Source organism: Limulus polyphemus, unplaced genomic scaffold (assembly GCF_000517525.1).
Source record: "Limulus polyphemus unplaced genomic scaffold, Limulus_polyphemus-2.1.2 Scaffold727, whole genome shotgun sequence".
NCBI lineage: Eukaryota > Metazoa > Arthropoda > Merostomata > Xiphosura > Limulidae > Limulus > Limulus polyphemus.
In genome coordinates, this window is record NW_013666337.1 from 5,851 (window position 1) to 18,574 (window position 12,724).

Consider the following 12,724-nt stretch of genomic DNA (forward strand, 5'->3'; position numbering starts at 1 on the left):
AACTGTAATGCTACTAAAAATGTAATAATAAAGGCTAGTAAAATAAATTACACTTTTCTTTATAATGTCAGTTAAAATATCAAGGCATTCAAGAGATTAGTCCTACCAATAAGCTTAATGTTCAAATTTTTAAGTAATGCAAATCTTGATAATACAGTAGCTCAAGTTTTATATTATGTATGTCTTTTCAACAAGTGTGGTAGGTTGTAGTCTTAAAGATTTTCACTGTATGGTCAGTTTGTTAACATATTCTTTTATATAGGAAATAACATTAGAAAACATTTTCCAAAGTATCTAAGGTTTCTGCTATTAGTTGACTGTAATAATAATAATAAAAAAGTCATATTAATAGAAAATGTGGTGAGAATTCAGCTAAAAAAATTAAAAGTGAAGGTAAACCACTATATATATATATATATTTATGTACATATCGATACATTGCAAATGTGTGTAGTCTTTTATAACAGTTTCAAATATAGAATAACTTTGTCTAAATATGCTTATTTTTTACTGTTAGCTTGACTGCTGTGGTGTGTTCAACTATACTGACTGGTTTGACACTGCCTGGTCTGGCAAGATAGAAGCTGTTCCACCTAGTTGTTGTAAAACTTTGAAGAGTTGTAACAACAATCCTTTGACAAATGTCACACACATCTTCCATCAGGTATAGGGGAAATGAAGATATCTGAACATATTAATGTGAATTTTTCAGTATTTTGAAATATTACTTCTAAAGGTCTCAGTTAATGTTGTAATAAATGCAGTATGGTACACACTGTAGCAATATAGTTTGGAAATGCTGGTCTGTAGACGATAAAAGAATGCTAATGTGTAGTCGTGATGGCAGTTGTATACATTTATTTGCCATTATAAATTGCATTGTGTTGTGTTGGAAAAAACATTTCTCATTAATGAAATTCTATTACAGGGCCTTATCATAGTTTTTTTAGTGTTTATATCTATTGAAACATTTTTGTGTTTAAAAATAAGAAAGCATTTTATCAGTTAATCATGAAAGAAAAATAAATTAAGGTTACTAAAATGTTAATATGAATAATTTTACTGGATAGTGTTTTCTTTCAAATTCACAAAATCATGCTTCATGATATGTGCATAGTGTACCCGAGTTTAAACTTTTAACCAACTAGCTAAGAATATCGTGTAGATTAATCCATAGCTGTTAACTCTGTTTCCTCAAGACCCAAACATGTGTATTTTCAGCATAAATATGTGTTTTACTAAACAGGTTTCTTCCTTACATATAACAGGTGTGAATTGTTTGTAATTTTAAAATATTTGATATGAAAGAAGGTCAAATAATCATTCTTTGTAATCTTCTAACTTTGCAGTAGTATCAAATTTTTTTTCATCCAAAAATGTAAATGTTGTGAATGCTATTTATAACCAGTGCAGGTATTCTGCAAAAAAAAGTATAATAGTAATAATATTCTTATTTTGTAGGGATGCTATGCTAAAGTTACAAAATTTGTGAATGAAAATTTGACAGCTATTGGAGGTGGGGCTGTAGCAATTGCATGTTTCCAGGTAGGTTATGAAGGCAGATTATATAAGTACTACTTTTAACTTGTTTGGTTTGATCAAGATTATGTATGTCAGTAAAAGTAAATGTTATTATATGAAACACCTGTAATATTATACAAAGAAAAAAAAATTTAGAAATCATAAAATACATTAAAATTATAAGTAGATGCTATGAGATGAAAAAAAACCTTGGGGTTTCAAAGCTTGCCTATTAATTAATCCTTGCTGTGACAATCGGTTCATGTGACAAATGTTAAATATAATTATTATTTCCATAATAATTTACATTTTTTACCTCAGATGAGAAAGTAAGGTGAATATGAAGATTAGTAAGTGAATATTTTCAATCATTTGTACAGTTTGTGATAAAAGTTTAGATAAATGACCATTACACTCCAGATGTAAATATATTTGTTTTTTTATTACTACCAATGTTTGGCTTTTACAGCTTCTTCAGGGTTAATACATACAAACTGTTTGATATTGAAGTATACGTTAATTTATAAAATTGAATGTGATGTTCCATCTCTCGAGTCTGTCGCACAAACGAATCATTGGTAGTAATAAAAATAACAAATATATTTACAACTGGAGTGTAAAGGACGTTCATCTAAATTTTTATCACAATGTGTAAATCCCACCAGTGTGCACTACAAACTTTGAAAGAAAACAAACAATTTGTACAGTTTCTATGGTAATAATTAGATTTTTTTTATTCATAGAGCCTAATTTCTTGATAGATAAAATTTGTAAAAGGTTGGAACCTATCTGGTCAACACAATATTGAAGTAAATATATAAATTTGAAATTTCTGAAGGTTTGATGTTTTTTGTAATTCATAGAGAAAGAAGCATATAATAATATTTGTTGTTTGCAAGATAGTGACCAGAATCTGTAAAAATACATTTGTTTTATTAATACTTAGCCATGTAAATTGATGTAAATCTAGTTTTATATGTGATGTTTCATTTAGCAGCTTTTTTGCACACATAATTTAAATATGAATAAACTGGTAAAACAAATTTCTTTTTTACTTCAGCTTCTAGGAGTGCTTTTTGCATGTTGTCTTGCAAAAAATGTCAATAAGGCAAAATATGAACCTGTAGCTTAAAGAATGGTTGGCTTCTTTTCTTAAGGTGAGTGTTTGCTTTTAAGTTGTTTTATGATACCTTATTGTTGGATAAGTCATAATACATTTATTTTTTTGCAGGCAAACTACACTCCAAAAACTTGTCATCTTTTCTTTTTGTCAATAGAAATATCATAAGTAGTTGGAATACTTCAATTTTAGACTGTTAAGAGTATAAATATATATATATATATATATAACTTTTAAGGATTTATTTAAATGTTTTCCCCAAAATATATTTTCTGTAAATATTTTATCTTATTATGTGGTTTACCTTTGTTGCAAGAATGTTTTTTTTTACTACAATATCAGCATAATAAGACCTGTAGTTCTTCATTATAAACCAGTAAACAGATTTCAGAAAACCTGGTGGATGTGTTATATCACTAAATAAGTTTGCATAACTTGGGAAACTATCATGATGAAACACATTACTGTAAGCAAGTACTTATTAGACCTTACAAAAAATATGAGAGGGTGACACACCATGCTAAGCCTTACTTAGACCTTAGAAAACTTTAAAGCTGTGACACATTAGTATAAACCAGTACACAGACAATAGAAAACAATGAGGGTATGATACATCACTCTTTAATCACTTGTGTTTGTTGTTCAGGTCAGTTAAACATGTTTTCATACATTAGGTATGGTAGTAATGCATAATTGAAGTCATTAGGTATTCTAAAACTGAATGTAAGTAGATTATTCCAATTAGCATGTAATAAATATTTTAATACTTGTTTATTAACCTTCTCTTTACAGGCATCTTTTTCTGTAGATGCCACAAGGTTTTTCTAAGTTATATTCAAAATTTAATTAACTACTTTCTTTTGATGGTATATGAATAAACTTGGTATAAAAATATACCTAATGATCCAAACTGCAATATTATACAAGTTTTAAGTTCTTAATTTTATAAGGCTATATTAAAAAAAATATCCTGAATTTTCCCTAGTGTGAGAATTCTTCTCACATTTATTTACCACTCCTCCAAAAAGTACAAAATTCAATGTAACTTACTCATTGTTGTCATCATTCAGGCAAAGCATAATTTTTATAGCCTTTGATCTTATTTGATTACAGAACCATAAAATAGAAAATCAAACCTCTCTTACGTTTAATGCTATATTATTTATAATCAATAAAACGACAAAATTTTAATCTATCAAATGATGTACTATATTACATTGTTTCTCCACATAGAATTGTCTATTTGGCTTCTAGTTCAAACTTTATTCATACAGGAAACACATCGATGTGCTTGGTTTAATTTTGAACAGATCTTGTTGCATAGTTAAAAAGCCAGAAAAATTATGATAGGACATCGTTAGCTTTTTTGCAAGTTATTATTCTGTGTTCTTTTATGTATTATTTAATTAAATAAAAAATTATTTAGTGCAGTAGTACCATTAGTATAAAAAACAGGATTAAGTTTCACTGACAGTGAACAGCAAAAATACAGAGCCAGGTAAGTACTATATTTCTTGTTTTTCATGTATATTCTTTATTTATTATTATAAATGTAACTAAAATGTAAAAATTATAATATATTTAGGTTAGATTAGGTAAAATAAAGAATAATAATAATAAAAAAAATTCATGAGGTATGCTTACAAGCAACTCGCAAGTAGCACATGTGTTATGTAATTCAATAGGTTAATGTGAGCTGCACATTTTCCCAAGTGGTTTACAACTTCTTTGGCAGGAATATTAGTTAGATACAGTTTATAGATTCATGAAACAATATAATTTAAGTGTAAACAGATGTATACAGTTACAAGTTTAAAGCTATTTAGGATAAACAAATGTAGTTTCATGTTACAATTTGAAGTCATCTTAGAAAGCAAAAAGGGTAATTTAGACTTATTTCAAATTTTTTTATGGTTATGAGGTCGGTCAAATTGACGAACTCATACAGTTAGGGTACAGAAAATAACATAAAATATAAAGTTTTACTGAAAAACAATTTGAAATTTATTTACATATGGAAACATCTGTTAGCTGAGTTCTTGCACAGATCTTAAATATAATGTTCATAAATGGAAACATTGCCTCACGTAGATACGTAGATCTTGAAAGTCGAATCGTTCAAAACTTGAAAATAGTGTTGATAACTGGACCAATTGTTGGTTGAGTTGTTGCAAAAGAAATATCTGCTGAAATACATAATAACATGTTGAGTGGCACTCTGTAAAAGGTCATGGCCTATGCACTTTGACCCCCACTGCATCTTATTGAGTAATTTTACGTTTTTGCTTATTGTAATACTCATTGTAAAGAACTGACCAAAATAACTGGGTAAAACAACAGTAATTAATTGCACAAATTTTGGTATTTTAGGTTTTTTTTGTAATTCATATGTTATGAAGGATTCTGTAACCTTCAAGCAATTTGGTGCATAGTTTAGAAAAGCGTGTTTAAAAAAAGCCAATGGGGTTCCTTGTTTGAATAGCTAAAATCATAGATTAATAGTTATTAACAACAACACAAGGGTTCATTTTGTTATGTGCAAGTATACTTCCTTGAAGATTCACAGATTATCAACGAAAACTTACACACATATACTACTCACAAATTTCAAAATAAACCTTTCATTTAACCATATATGCAAGAGTTTGTGTACTGTACTGATAGTGAATGATACAAAAAACAAACTGATAATTTTAGGTTAAAACAACATAATCACTGACCATGAACTGTTAGAGATGTATCAATAGCAAAACATAAACCTACATCACATTAGTAAGTATATTAGCTTTATATATGCTTCAGAATATTCTTTCGGCATAATTCAGATCTAAAACCATTAAATAAAAAGTAAACTTTTCAGTATGGTGCCATTGTGAACAAAGGAGCTCAGTTATGTTATATGTGTACATAGGTAGTAGTTTGAAAAATCACCATTGTATTTTTAAAATGCCAACTCAATCTCTATATGTGGGCTCAGTCATTTTGACTGCCCTTGTATCCACCATGAACCCATACATACTATAACTACGAATGCACTAAATGTATTTGCATAAAATTTGTTAAGTTTTAGTACATATTACAACTCAATTGTACACCAAAAATCAGATTTTTTATAAAGTATTCTTACTAAAGATTTTCCTGTGAATTTATGAAGCCTTTTACTAAGTCAGTCTGAGTGAAAGGTGATTTGTCATATTTCATTTTTATAACCTAAAGAACCTCTTAAATGAATATTTTTTTTAGTTAAGCTCTATTACTTTGTCTTCTTTTTTCTACCCAAACACTAACTGTAGCAAATTCATGTGTATCAAAAATTGAAAAATATGAGATAGAATTAAAAATAAATTTTTTTCTTGAATGACTGAAGAGTGTAACAGACCATTACAAATATTTATACAAATTTCAAGTGCATAGCAGTTTCACATCTGTTTTAATTATTTTTATTTTATTGCCCTTTGAACTGTGTAAATAAGAAATAAATCAACTAGCTAGAGTGCAAATAGCTTCGTATAAACAAAGTTAAGTTACATCATGTGATGTCTAACCCTGTACGTTCCTCAGGGAATGATAACGAAATTGTTTTTAAAATTTTCTTGTATAACCTAAAGTTTTTAATTTTTACATTTATTTACTTTTGCTAAAAAATATATAAAAAATAAGAAATATATATATATATGTAAAACAAGAAATTTAGCACTTACCTTAGCCCCAGGTCAGTTTGCACTCAGGTACCTTTTTCATAAGCTTTCCTTTTTCAAAGTATAATAATCCATGTAGCTGTCAAACATGCATTTTAGAACACAAAATGTGTATTGGACACCGAAGTAGAATATCTCAAAACTACTGTAATTTATATGGCTTCCTAACTAAGCTATAAATAGGTTAAAACTTTCACTACTGTTCTGAGCACTAATTTCTGTATACATACATCATGATCTACTTATGAAATAGCTGCTTTTATTGTGAAAACAAAACAGACAAAGATCAGAATTGGATAGTTAATAAAATTGCCTTTATATTGTTTATACACATGTACATTTGACAAGTTTCATGATTTCCAGAACATGAGTTGGGATGAGTTTCTGTGGTGTTTGATAACTTTATTGTAATCTCAGAAAATAAAGAAGGTGGGAGTTTCTCATTTTATATTCTGGCCTATCAATATCTATAGTTTATATATCTATTTGGTGGACACTGAAACTCAAATAAAGGGAAAAAATAAAATCTGAAAATGTGAATTCAGAGCATAGAGTGTCACATAACACAGGAAAGGGAAGAATTAGAATTTATTTAAGTATTTCTTTTTGATATTAAGGAATTAAGACTTGAATAATATCACATTTTGGATTATAAACTACATTTTAATGCAGAGTTTATTGGTATACATTGCTAGTAAAGCAAATTAAGTAAATTTTGAATGTGACTAAAAATTAAAAATGGTTATGGCATGTACATTTTGACCATACATGTATCCAAAGAGGTGATATGAGCCGAAAGTATGTTTAAACAATAAAATCATGATTTTCTGACCTTCTAATAAGTACTTTTAAGTTGTTGTTTGCAAAATACAAGAAAAATATAACTTATCTCCTAAACTGAAATTTTACCATCTGCATGTGATAAAGACATGAAGAAGAGGAAACATTCCACTTGTTATACGAGTTTTAGGAATCTTGTCAATTAGGAAAGTGATGAATTTATATTTGACTGAAAAAGTTACACGTGCTTCTTCTTGACTGAAACATTGGAACAGAAAAGATTGACCTAACCAATTAAAGGCTATTATAATCCCATGGAAAGAGCTAATCTTAGAAAATGTATGAATGGGATTGGTTTTAAAATTTGCTCTAACATTAATTCTGCAATGACAAAGCAAAGGCATTCTTGGTTATTTCTGTACTTGATGATATAAATAATGAAGAATATGGTATTAACTAAGCTGGGAAATAAGGAACTCTGAAGTTTAATGTAAGATTGAATTTTTCCACTTAAATGTAATCTTTGCATTCAACAGTTCTCTTGCTTGTAAGAGTCAAAGACCTGAATAATAATGAGTTACCAGGACATGGAAGTTAAATAGATTAGAACTTCTTAACTGAACATTTACAAATAAAATTTGTTTAAAAGTTATTCTTAGAGTATTGAGCTGATCTTGGAGACATTATGGACTTGTAAAAAAGTGTCGTAGACATACCTTCCAAATTGAAGGAGGTACACAATTTTATAAGTGAGGAGGTCTATGAGAATATCATCTGTGAAAAAAAAAAAGACTGGTGATTAAGAGAAACTACTACAGGCCAGCCAAAGAAAAGGAAAATCCTAGTTTTACAAGAAACAGAAACATTAGTTCCTCATTAGTGCATATTGACAAATCACCTGTTAATTAAGAAAAGTTTGTTTAATGATATTTTCCTGCTTGATTAGTTGTTTCAGGACAATTTAATAATCTTGTTGTGAGGAACGGAAATCCATTGTACACTTTAAATAAAGGTTCAAAGATACAGCTTTTGAATGGATTCTTTATTTAACTTTTTTTACAACGTTTTGACCATCATCAGGTAACTGTCTCTAATATATTCCCAAAACCTGGGGATAAAGACTGATGAAAAGGGATTACAACTTTCAGCATGTAATCATTAAGAAAGAATACAAGTTTTTACAAATTACATACAAGCCTATTTAGTTATAACCTAAGGCATTTATCTGATGATGGCCACACAATTGGTCGAAGTGTTGTAAAAAAAGTGAAATAAAAATAAACAATCCACTCAAAAGCTGTATCTTTGGACCCTTAATTAAAATGTAATAATCTGTTGAGAAAGATATATGAAGTCATTCATGCCTGAGGAGTGATCTAAGAAAGAGCTTTCAAATGGAAAGGACTGATAAAAGTTTTATAATAAATGGTGATATGTTATCTCAGTAAACTTTTTACTTAAAACTTCAACAGTCTGTTATGGATTCTTTTGCAAAATTTAACTCCTTCAGGTACTTCAAAATAAAAAATAAAATAAAATTTTTATGTGTAAAAACGTTTTTATTGCCCTAACCAAGTTGACTTAAAAGAACATTTTGTTAAACAAACATTTCATTATTACCAGTGTATTTCAGAACTGTAGTAATTTAGCACATCTACTTTTGTATATGGTAATTAGAAATGCAAAATATATTCATGTTTATTAGTAAGTAAAATTACTGTGAAGTGATTTGTTAACTATATGTATAGGTACCGATATATTTTTTGTATTGTATCTACAAATATTTGCAGTAGGCACATTTTCATGAATACAGAATTAGTAAATGGAAAGTATAGAAAGTTATTGCAGTGTTTGATTTGTATATTAATAAGAAGTAACCAGTATGCTCACTTTTATTTTTTTGAGGTAAAAGGAGACATATATGATATTTAATAACTCTTTCATTTCAGGTACCATCCCTCAGAAATTTATGAAACTTAAACCTCGCAAGATGTATTTTCTCTTTTGTCCTTTCAGAAGCTGGTTAAAAAGCTTATGAGCTCAAACCTTTCAACATTTTGAAATTAAATGATCTGTTTTTTTCTGTATATATTGTTCTTGTACATTTATCTTTCAGCTTGTTGCGGGTTTTACCCTCACAAATGAATTAACCAAGTTAAAAAATTTCAAGGTCAATTAGCATCTGTTAACTGTCAGATTATGTGAAACTGCAGATTTTTATGCTTAATTTATGTTTTATATTTTTTGTACCAAAACTGGTCATTCCCAAGTTGATCTGATTGCAAATATTTTATACATTGCTTTAATTTTTTATATTACTTTCTAGCTTGTTATGGTATTAAAATATAAGAATCTGAAAAAGAGTTTTTATATTATGTCATATTGCATTTTGTTAATATGTGAAGTGCATTATAGGTGTCTACTGTCAATTGTATTGCTGATGTATGCATACATAGATGTTCTATTCAGTGTACATCCTTTCTTTTTTAGATTTAAATATATATGCCAACTGTAAGTATATTACACAGTTCACCTTAAGTCAAAATACTGTTGGTAAATTTATTACCAATTATATAAATAATATTTAAATATTTAGCAAAAGCTATTTCAAAAATTGTTTCATTTTGTACAAAAAAAAATCTGGACTTTCTTATAACTTTAGATAAATTATTTTTTGATGAGAAAATCTACTGAAAATGCAGTGTTATAACTGGAAATTTTGTTGTATAAATATCTTTAATTTCTTTGAGTGTCACAATTTATATATACACTAAATATTTACAAAATATATATATATATATATTGCTGTTACTTTTATGATTCTCTTCCTGACACATTAGATACTAGCTTAAGAAGTGTGTTGTACAAACACTTCACTTTTAGAGATCTGAGACTTTGTGCAGCAACTTACTACTAAAACGATAAAAAAAGTATTAAAACATTTCACTGCACAATTGTATTCAAGTATGTGATGTTTTTATTGTTGCTCAAACCATGTGCATTATATAGAACTGATACTGCCCACTGTGAAATGGCAGACATGTTCTTCATACATAATTTTTTAACAAGTTGGTTAACAAAATATTTGGGAAAATGTCAAACTGTCTAAAAACTGTTTCTTTTAGAGATAGTAAATAGGAAATGCTTAAAAAGCATGCTATATTGAAAAATAAAACTGCGGGAGCACATAAACAGATTTAGCCTAAATTCAGTATTAATGTATATCTGCACATAAAGTTCACCAAACTAAAAGTTGATAAAATAATGTAATAATGTCTCTAAAATGTTATATTAATTGTATTAATAAAATGTATTTTGGTGGGCCAGCAGTAAGTTACAACACTAAAGTCCAGGGCTCAGTTTCCATTGTGAAGTTGTGTTGAAGTAAACAAACTTGATAGGACTGTATTTATTCTGCATATTTGCACTAATCAGATTGTAATTGTTTCAAGGGTGGAATGCAATTTGAGAAAAATAATGGAATACAAATTAGTGTTCTATGACAATCATGTGCATGTACCACACAGCTAATAGACTTTGCAGTAATTTAAAAAAAAGCTTTTGCTGCTATTTTTGTCATCTTTTCTGAACAGGTGTTTAATTAATACATAGTCATTGATTTACATACTAGTGATAGAACATAACTGATTCTGCAAAAACACCGAAGAAAGATTATCAAACTTGCCCTAAATTTTATCTGTAACCTGTGTATTGTAATAATATATATATACATACACACATTAATTTTTTCTTTGTGTTAAGAATTTATAAGGGTATTTTATTTGAGCACTGTTTAAGCATATTTTAAGAAGTATTAAATTGTGATTTATTCATTTTTCAATGTAACTAATCTTTCATAAAAAATCAAGCACTAATAGTAACATACACTAAGCTAGCTCGCACTTTATTTTACAGTTACTATGATGCTTAAAATCTGTCCACAACGAAATAAAACCTGTTTTAGTTCTTACACTGAGTAAGTTTTAAGGTGTTAAAGTATTTTCTCTGTAGCATCAAGACAAATGCACGTATATTAAATGGTACAAATGGTAATTAGTAAGAATACTTTTATCAAATATATAATTAATGTTACACATAAATAATAAATTTTTATAATGTTAATTTTACTGTTTGTAGGCATAGACTTTAGATAAAGGTGTGTTGTAACTGTGTAACATAAAAACATTTCTTTTGCTTTGTAGAAATAAGTCTGTGAATTTCTTTTACTTTTTTGAAGTTGATGTTTTATTATATTTTTTATGTTTATCATTTGTAATGTACACAATTATATTTACTTTCTTGATTAAATATACTTCTGATTCTCCAAACAGTTTGTACTGTGTGATTTTATATAACATAACATTTTATGAACACTTTGAAAGAAGTTAAAGATGAATTGATGCAGCTCATATGCTTCTGGAAGGATAAGTATGTAATCCATCACTACCAAGACACATTTATATCTATTGTTTGTCAGTTTTGTGAAATACAAACATCAATGTATACTTTGATCATGCTACTACTTCTGGAATACCCTTTACTATACAACAATGGTCCCAGATACAACAGCACTATTTCACTTACTGGTGACACCTAACCCTATAAAAATCATATACACTTCATATGCTACGTAACTCTGGTGTCCAGTTAGCAGCAAGATGTCAGAGACAAGTGCTTGAAGCATTCTTGATTGTAATGGCTGGAATTATCTGTAATTGCATTTGTGCCTATTTACCCTTTTTCATGCAGTAAAATTGTTTGTATAACTAAATATAAGTCATACTTTTAAGCTAGTCTGAATACTTGCAAATTTCTGTTTTACAGAGTCCAAATTTAAAGCCCTGTAGTGGCTCATAGTTTTAGGGCTATAAAATCGGATTTTCATACCCATGGTTGGCTCAGCACAGAGTTCATTGTGTAGCTTTGCACTTAACAACAAACTGAATTTAAAATTTTGAAATATATATATATATATATATACTGGGTTTCCAAGAATTTTGTAAACACTTTCAAAAAATCATTCTCACAAAACCATTTAACATAGAGACACACGGTTTGTTGCATGTGCAAGAATAATGTTTAAAGATTTATATGGCACAAATGAATGACATTAGGTTTCTGAGAAATATGGGATTTCAAGTCTTATGCAAAATGGCAACTACAGAGCAGAATGTGAACAGTGTGGTTTCCCAAACTTGAATTCCCTATAAAGGCGAACATGGAATTCAAATGATGTTATCCACTTACAAGAGGGCATTCACAAATGGTTTCATCATTTTTTGACAATAGGAACTGTTCTACAAAGCAGGGTACTGGTTGATCATGTGCAGGAGGCATTGTAAAGAAATACTTCTAAGTCTGTACATCAAGCATCTCTGAAAGTGGTGATCTACAAATCAACCACGAGTTGTGTTGCATCATCGATTATAATTGCACACACACCAAATCCAAATCATGCAACTTTTGTTACCAGAAGACTGACAAAAATGTTATGACAGTGCAGTGGAAATGCTGAACAGGTTGGAAACCATGAATGGATTCCTGGAAAATAATTTTTATTGGATGTAACTGTTGTATATTGGGTTCTGAAAAATCCCCATATGTC

The 12,724-nt window shown here is 28.7% G+C and overlaps 1 long non-coding RNA gene across 1 annotated transcript; it reads left to right on the forward strand.

Annotated features, from left to right (window-relative positions):
- Window positions 1-517: 517 nt before the first annotated feature.
- Window positions 518-10,974, forward strand: LOC106460196. The gene is made up of 4 exons (XR_001290868.2): window positions 518-664; window positions 1,462-1,545; window positions 2,582-2,678; window positions 9,069-10,974. It is a non-coding gene; the product is annotated as an uncharacterized LOC106460196 (long non-coding RNA).
- Window positions 10,975-12,724: the final 1,750 nt, after the last annotated feature.